Source organism: Trachurus japonicus, chromosome 18, assembly GCF_045865225.1.
Source record: "Trachurus japonicus isolate A0001 chromosome 18, Traja_1.0".
In the NCBI taxonomy this organism is placed as follows: domain Eukaryota; kingdom Metazoa; phylum Chordata; class Actinopteri; order Carangiformes; family Carangidae; genus Trachurus; species Trachurus japonicus.
Genome location: NC_140924.1, coordinates 9,187,057 through 9,194,719, shown reverse-complemented (window position 1 = coordinate 9,194,719; position 7,663 = coordinate 9,187,057). Strand labels below are relative to the sequence as shown.

The window sequence follows — 7,663 nt, the reverse complement described above, 5'->3', positions numbered from 1 at the left end:
GCTACAACATATTTGATATAAAACATAAAAATTTGTAGAAACTTAAAAAGGGACTTTACCAGATATTCACATGATCTTTTTACATTGTACTAACAGTAAGATCAATGTTGTTATTGACACTGATATCAGCTGTTGATGCTGTGTAACGCCAACAACTCAATTTAAACTCAAAAGCAAAACAACATGAAGATACAGCTTTTATGTTACATTTGAGTCTCCATCAGCAGCTGATCCAGAGTCAGTCCTGGTTCTGTCTCTTGGTTCTTTGACTCAGGTTCTGTTCATACGACAGAGGACGGTGGTTCAGACAGAGTCCAGTTAGATCTGATGGACTGAATCTTATTGAGAGAGATCTGAGTCTCTGCAGCTCTGTTAAATTTACACATATGAAGTTGGACATTACAGCAGCGCTGACTGACAACTAGTAAAACTACTACTACTAGTAGTGTCACTGCTACAAAGAAAACAATCTTTCCCCAACTCTCTGGTTCTGGTTCTGGTTCTGGTTCTGGTCCTGGTTCTGGTCCTGGTTCTGGTCCTGGTCTCTCTGGTTTTGGTTCTGGTTCAGGTTCTGGTCCTGGTCTCTCTGGTTCTGGTTCTGGTTCTGGTCCTGGTTCTGGTCCTGGTTCTGGTGTCTCTTGTTCTGGTTCTGGTTCACCAACAGCTTCTGTAAAAGACATAAAACACTTGTTGGTCCTTCAGGTCCAAAGTTCAGATGTGGACTGTTTGTGTTTGAAGCTCCTGATGTTTGTTTCCATGTGCAGTTTATTCTATGTTGTGTTCATTAATGACAGTCTTAGTAAATAATCTAGAGCTGAGCAGACAAACTCCATCAGGTCTAGTTCAGCAGCAGAGTCTGAACAACACTGGTGGTAACCTCCATCACCAGAGATCTACTGACTCTACTGACTCTACTGACTCTACTGACTCTACTGAGTCTGTACAACACAGGTAACCTAGACTTGTAGTTCTTGAGACCGGTCTTGGTCTCAAGATCACTTTTTGTGGTCTTGGTCCCGTCTCGTTTTCGACTGTGTTTGGTCTCGGGTCTCTCAGTCTCGCACCAGGGTGCAGTTGTCGGTCTGAGAAGTGAAGCTCACTTCCGCGTTCAAAAAGCTGCAATCCCCTCGGCTGTCGCTGGGGGCTGGCTCCAGAAGGGAGCAACTCCAATTGAGCCCCATGTTAAAATAGCCGACTTTACAGCTTAAAAAAACATATTTACAGCCTGGTACATTTCATTTTTTTGGTTTCTACCCCCGCACACACTCTGAGGGGGGTGCATTTTTTTTTTAAATTCTACCATTTTACTATTATTAGGTTTAAAATTCTGGCCAATTAGGGCGCGAAAACGTTGAGTGACAGGTCCGGAGACTCCCCCAAACCAATGGGTGACGTCACGGGTGCTACGTCCATTATTTTTACAGTCTATGGTCTCGCAATGTCTCGGACTGGCAGAACGGTCTCGAAGGGATTTGTAGCCTACAATATCCAGGCAGGAATGCTTTTTTTTTGGGGGGGGGGGTATCATTATTTTACGCCACCTTCAAGTGGGACCAATCACATGCATTTTGAGACACAGATGCGTTGGCACTCGTCCTCTCGCGTTCTACAACTCATGTTGGTCTCGTTCTCGTTCTCGGTCTCAGTTTTGAGCTCAATTGGTCTTGGTCTTGGTCTCGGTTCAGGCGGTCTTGACTACAAGTCTATGGTAACCCTCCTTCACCAGAGCTTCTACTGACTCAACTCACCAGTGACGTTCAGTCGACATTCATCAGATCCACTCCCATATTCAGTGAGAACTTCACACTGGTACCGTCCTGAGTCTTCAGTCCTGAGTCTGGACACATGAAGTCTGACTCGTCCTTCTCTGAGGACGTCTCTGTCACACTGGACTCGTCCTGAAAACTCTCCATCATGAGACTCTGAGACTTCATCACCCTCATAGAGATGATACAGGACTGAGACTGTGTGATTAGTGAAGGCTTGACAGTGGATGAAAAGGAAGCTGGATGACCCCTTAGTGTTGGTGAAGGTCCACTCCAGTGTGATGTTGTGGTTCTCCTCTGCCTGATAGGAGCTCTGTGTCACCTTCACTACAAATGTTGGTTCTGAGGAGACAGAGGGAAAGTGAGGAGCAGACTAACTGAGGACTTGTATCAGTTTGTAGAGAATAAAGTGAAGGAGTAAACTCACCACAGACACAGGAGGTCAGTGTGAGGAGCAGCAGGAAGCAGCACATCATCTTCTCCCTGTCACAGGAGACAACAACACATCAACAACTACATCTACACTCACTTCATCCAGTCAGGACCAGGCTGCTTCATCTTTACAGCGCAGGAATAGGTTTATGATATTGCCCCTACAGTACATTTGTAGGGGCAATATCAGTACGTGTCTAGGTGTCAGGTTATACGTGATGTGCAGCAACAAACCCAAACCACATCCTTTCAGTCCGCTGTAGCCCAACACACTGCTCTAAACTTGAACTATTGCTGAAATGGTGAACAAAGAACAATAAAGAAAGTGTTAGATGTCACTCATTAAACTCGCACTGAGCAGAGCCGAGCCGTGCTCGAACACGGTCCCTGGATCCACTGGTCCAAATCCACTCAGGTGTAAAGATCCAGATTTTCAACTTTAAAACTACAGATGGTTGATGAAGCTCTGGATGGTTTATGTCCAAAACATGATTTCCTCTCTGATCTAACAAGGCCACTTTGTTTAATTCAAATTTTAAAGTCTTCATTCACATTTTGCACTTCACTTTGACCTTCAGTCTCCATTATCTTTTATTGTATCATTTTCTTTACATCTCTGACACCAGCACTTGTAGCTATACCTATTTTTTAAACAGTTTACTGCCTCTAAATGAGAAAACTTTAAATTCAAAGATTTAGAAAAAAAAATCCAACAGAAAGACTGAACTGAAGAGAAAGCAGCCAAAAAACTTAAAATTGTTAAAAGATAAGATCAAATAAAAATCCAGTTCAAGTATCAGGAGTGAATGTAACCAGACAGTGATGGAGAAATTATAAATTAATTTACCTGTTAATATCACTGGACAGGTGAGGAGGAGGAGGAGGAGGAGGAAGGAGAGGACAATCGATGCCCAATGTCCTGAGGAACCACAGTGGAGAGAACAACTCAGTCTGAAGTCTGAAGTTGTCTGTCCAACTTAACAGGAAACACAGTGAAACAACCACATGTAGAGAATAGGAGGAGTCAGTGCTGTAGCTGCTCTCTTTCTGTTTCAGGTAAACTCTATGAACTGTGACTTTAGTCAAAGATGTTTTGGTAACACTTTATACTTTCACTTTGACTGACACACACTAACAGCTGCGGTTTAAACAACTCTAACAGAGACTAAATTGGTCACAGTCTTCACGAAGGTTGAACATATCAACACAACAACCTATTTAAGCCATGATGTTATAGCTCTGATACAGTTTACACCACCCTAGAGTTTAGAGAAGCTGTGTTACACTTTCAACAAAGAAACAGAGACTCAGAGACTGAACAGTGTGTGAACATATCTGCTGCAAATCTAATGAGGTTTTAGTACAAGTTTAGATTTTTCACATCCTGTGGAAACTTTATTTACTTTACACCCATAGTGTTACTAGTAGAAATACACCCTAAGTGGAAGCGATATCTTTCCTGACAGTATAGCTGTCTATCTCATAAGGATCTGACATTAGAAAGGGAAATAACTCAAACACACAAATACAGTTCAAATATACAATGCCGGATGTTATTGTAGACAGAACACAAATGCAATGGGGATTGGGCAAAACACTCTCAAACCAAAACTGACAACTATGAAGAAAACAAACCAACCTCCACTTAGTTCACTACAGTCTTCACCTGGTGAGTCTCTCCCGTCAGGTCCAAACATCAGATCCATGAACTCCAGACTCAGTAACGTCACGGTGCTTCAGCAGGACAAGTCACATTAAACTAAAACAAATCAGTTCAGCCAACATTCAGTCCAGCTGACCAGACAGCATCTTTCAGACCACCTGTTAGTTTACCTGATAAAACCTGAACAGTGTGGGTGGATTTTTGTCCCATTGTCTTTGTGCTGTGTATAAACCTCTGGTTCATGATAAAGATGTGATGAAGAAGTGATTTGGGCCGAGTAGGAACTTTTCTTCCCCTGATAGTCTGAATTAAACCTTTTCACCTTGAACTGAGGAACTCTGGGTAATCATGATGGTCAGCTTTAGTCAGTCAATGTGTCTGTGAACCGTCAGATTGTCCTTCAGTCAGTATGGACACGTCGGTCCAGACTGAAACATCTCAGCAGCCGTTGGACGGACTGAGATGAACCCGGACTGAGGAGAAACAGCAGAAGGTTTCAGATGAAATTCGACACACAACACACATCGAGACGACACAGTTCAGTGATGTAGAAAGTACAAAGGTTTGATACTGAGCTACATTCACAGTGTGAAAGACAGTTAAGATTTTGGACAGGAAACCTCTTCATTTTCATTATTGTAATGTTTTAAAAAAGTTTAACATTCTTGATTTAGACAGCTATCAGATTTTTATGGATGTCTGTCTCATCTTCAAAGTTTTAAACGCACTTGCCCCACCTCCACTGAATAAATTTATTCAGAGAAAAAATAATGAAGGACGAAGAACCAGAGCTCTAACAAGAGGTGACTGTAATGTACCAAGGCGCAGAACAAAATTTTGTCAAATGGTTAGTTCTGTAAGAGGTACACAGTCTTGGAATAAGTTACCACCACACATCAGAAACTGTGACAACTATTTAGTCTTTAAAAAACATCTCAAACATGGTTAAAAACAAATCAGACATGCACTCATATAGTTTAAATACTGTTTAAAACTGATGTCTGTTCCCGGGCATGTATGGTATATTGTTCTTTAACTGTGGGTCAAATTTGTCTGTTCTTATTTTGTTTGTCTGCGTCTGTTTTGCCTTGATATTGTCTGTCTGTGCTCTGTCTTGTAATTGTCCACTGTATGACTTGTCATCACAAGGTTTTAAAATTCTGTGTTATGTTTTTTAGAAACCTGCCTTGGGACTGCGGCTGAAATTTAGCAGTTGTGCTAAGTCCGGCACATTTACACTGATGCTTAATGTGTCAGTGTTGATGAATGTGCACTGTCCCAATTCAATAAATAAAGAAATGAAATGAAATGTACTTCTGTCCTTTTGTCAAACTCAGGTTTTCATGATCAAACTCAATTGATCCTCAACCTACAGTGATCTACAAATTCAAGCCTTAATAAAACAGGAGATCTATTACAACCCAACTACACTGTTACCATGAGTAAGTAAACCTGTTGTTGCTGTGCATTGTGGGAAATCACCACTGTCAGTCTTGGATCAATGGTTGTTGATAGTTGAGCTGAATCTCAGCGTCTCAAACCAGTGGAGCGACTCTGACTCCTTTAAACACAACATCATGTTTACAGTTCATATAATGAGACAACGGTTAAATATGACAGAGGACAGTGTGTATAGTGTTAGTTCTGATAGATGGTCAGCAGGGGGCGCTCTAGACCTACAGCTCATGTTGTGAATGAACAGTTTGAAGTCTTGGTAACTTAGTAAGATTTATTTTACATCATAAACTTTACATAGGGACAGTTGATTGCACATTGTTATAGCTTCATTAAAATGCAGTTGAATAATATTGATTATCTTTTATAATAATAATAAAGTGCAAAGATGGCAGATGTAGCTGTAAAAGAAACAGGACGAGAAATGGAAATGAAAAATGATCGACACTGACATGACATGAGCTGTTGATGCTGCTGAATGCTAACGAGTCCTGTTAGATGTGATGGACTGGTTCTCGAGAGATACTGGTTCTCTGTGTTGACGTTTTCTCTCTTAAATTTGCAAAATCAGAGACCAAACAGACAGACAGACAGACAGAGAACCAATAAAACTGCTACAGCCACTACAACATAGATGGAAATCCTTCTCTGGTCCTGGTCTCCCTGGTCCTGGTTCTGGTCTCTTTGGTCCTGGTCCTGGTTCAGCAACAGCTTCTGTAAAAGACATAAAAACACTTGTTGGTCCTTCAGGTCCAAAGTTCAGATGTGGACTGTTTGTGTTTGAAGCTCCCGATGTTTGTTTCCATGTGCAGTTTATTCTATGTAAGAAAAACATGTAAGGAAACAATCATTCTCCAACTCTCTGGTCCTGGTTCTGGTTCTGGTTCATCAACAGCTTCTGTAAAAGACATAAAAACACTTCAGGTCCAAAGATCAGTTTGGGTTTTGTTGTGTTCATTAATGACAGTCTTAGAGCTGAGCAGACAAACTCCATCAGGTCTAGTTCAGCAGCAGAGTCTGAACAACACTGGTGGTAACCTCCATCACCAGAGACTCTACTGACTCTACTGACTCTATTGACTCTACTCACCAGTGACGTTCAGGTGACATTCACCAGATCCACTCCCATGTTCAGTGAGAACTTCACACTGGTACCATCCTGAGTCTTCAGTCCTGAGTCTGGACACATGAAGTCTGACTCGTCCTTCTCTGAGGACGTCTCTGTCACACTGGACTCGTCCTGAAAACTCTTCATCCTCAGACTCTGAGACCTCAACACCCTCATGTAGATGATACAGGACTAAGGGTTTTTCATCAGTGAAGAGTCGACAGTAGACGATGAGTGAGTCTGCTGAGCCCTGAGTGTTGGTGAAGGTCCACTCCAGTGTGATGTTGTGGTTCTCCTCTGCCTGATAGGAGCTCTGTGTCACCTTCACTACAAATGTTGGTTCTGAGGAGACAGAGGGAAAGTGAGGAGCAGACTAACTGAGGACTTGTATCAGTTTGTAGAGAATAAAGTGAAGGAGTAAACTCACCACAGACACAGGAGGTCAGTGTGAGGAGCAGCAGGAAGCTGCACATCATCTTCTCCCTGTCACAGGAGACAACAACACATCAACAACTAGCCTACATCTACACTCACTTCTTCCTCTTCAGGAGTTTTGGTGCAGTAATATATTTATGTCACAAGGTGGCGCCACTAAAATGATCACAGACTGGAGAATAACAGACTGAGTTAGTTTCTAAAACATCATTAAACCTAAAAACGGAGAAAAGGTCAGAATAAATAAGCAGTGAACAGCATCACACTCCATATGTGAGGGCAGGAGCCTTAGGGACAGACATACACACCTACACACAAACACTTACTGTTCATGAGGGTGAGGGCTGGGACCTGGATTAGGAGCACTGTCCCTTGTAGGTAGGGCTATGGAGAAAGCGCCCTCTCTTCATAAGGACAGTTGTGAGCCATTAGGCCACGCAAGGCAATTTTATTTGTATAGCCCGTTTTTACAAACAGTTTGTCTCAAAGGGCTTCACATGGCATCACAACAACATCCTCTGTCCTTAGACCCTCACATCCACTGAGGAAAAACTCCGTGGAAAACCCTTTTAACAGGGAAAAATGGGAGAAACCTCAGGGTGAGCAACAGAGGAGGGATCCCTCACCCAGGACGGGCAGACGTGACATAGATGTTACAGACAAGAAAACGGTTTTACAGTTTTTCTCATTTGCTAAAACACTAAACCCTGCTGTCTGAACCAAATTCTCAGTTGCCTGAACCCACTGATTGAATCAGTCACTCTTATGGCAAAACCATCAGCACTTTTCACCTGTTTAGACACA

The 7,663-nt window shown here is 42.2% G+C and overlaps 1 pseudogene across 1 annotated transcript; it reads right to left on the bottom strand.

Annotated features, from left to right (window-relative positions):
- Positions 1–203: 203 nt before the first annotated feature.
- Positions 204–6,900, bottom strand: LOC146968641 (uncharacterized; annotated as a pseudogene). Its single transcript, XR_015034331.1, has 4 exons — positions 6,852–6,900; positions 6,407–6,766; positions 6,176–6,214; positions 204–496 (listed from the first exon to the last, which is right to left on the bottom strand). The product of XR_015034331.1 is annotated as an uncharacterized LOC146968641 (transcript).
- Between the last annotated feature and the right edge of the window lie 763 nt (positions 6,901–7,663).